Source organism: Physeter macrocephalus, chromosome 14 (genome assembly GCF_002837175.3).
Source record: "Physeter macrocephalus isolate SW-GA chromosome 14, ASM283717v5, whole genome shotgun sequence".
NCBI classification, from domain to species: Eukaryota; Metazoa; Chordata; class Mammalia; order Artiodactyla; family Physeteridae; genus Physeter; species Physeter macrocephalus.
The window spans coordinates 3,377,888-3,378,244 of record NC_041227.1 but is presented as its reverse complement, the minus strand read 5'-3'; positions in this window follow the sequence as shown (position 1 = coordinate 3,378,244).

The window sequence follows — 357 nt, the reverse complement described above, 5'->3', positions numbered from 1 at the left end:
GGGGAAGATCCCACATGCCGCCCAGCGGCTGGGCCCGTGAGCCATGGCCGCTGAGCCTGCGCGTCCGGAGCCTGTGCTCCGCGGCGGGAGAGGCCACGATGGTGAGAGGCCCGCGTACCGGAAAAAAATAAATAAATAAATAAAATAAAATAAAATAAAACTCTTGGTGGTACTGTATTTCAAGGTAATAGAGAAGCAGTATTTATTACTTATTCATGTACATGTACAGAGCACCATTCAAAATGGCCTGGAAATATTCAGCATGTTATTTGCTGTGTAATTATTGTATGCTTGGTTTTGTATATAATAAAACAATACACATAGGTTTTTGTGAATCTGGACTTTTTCCTTCCTTGA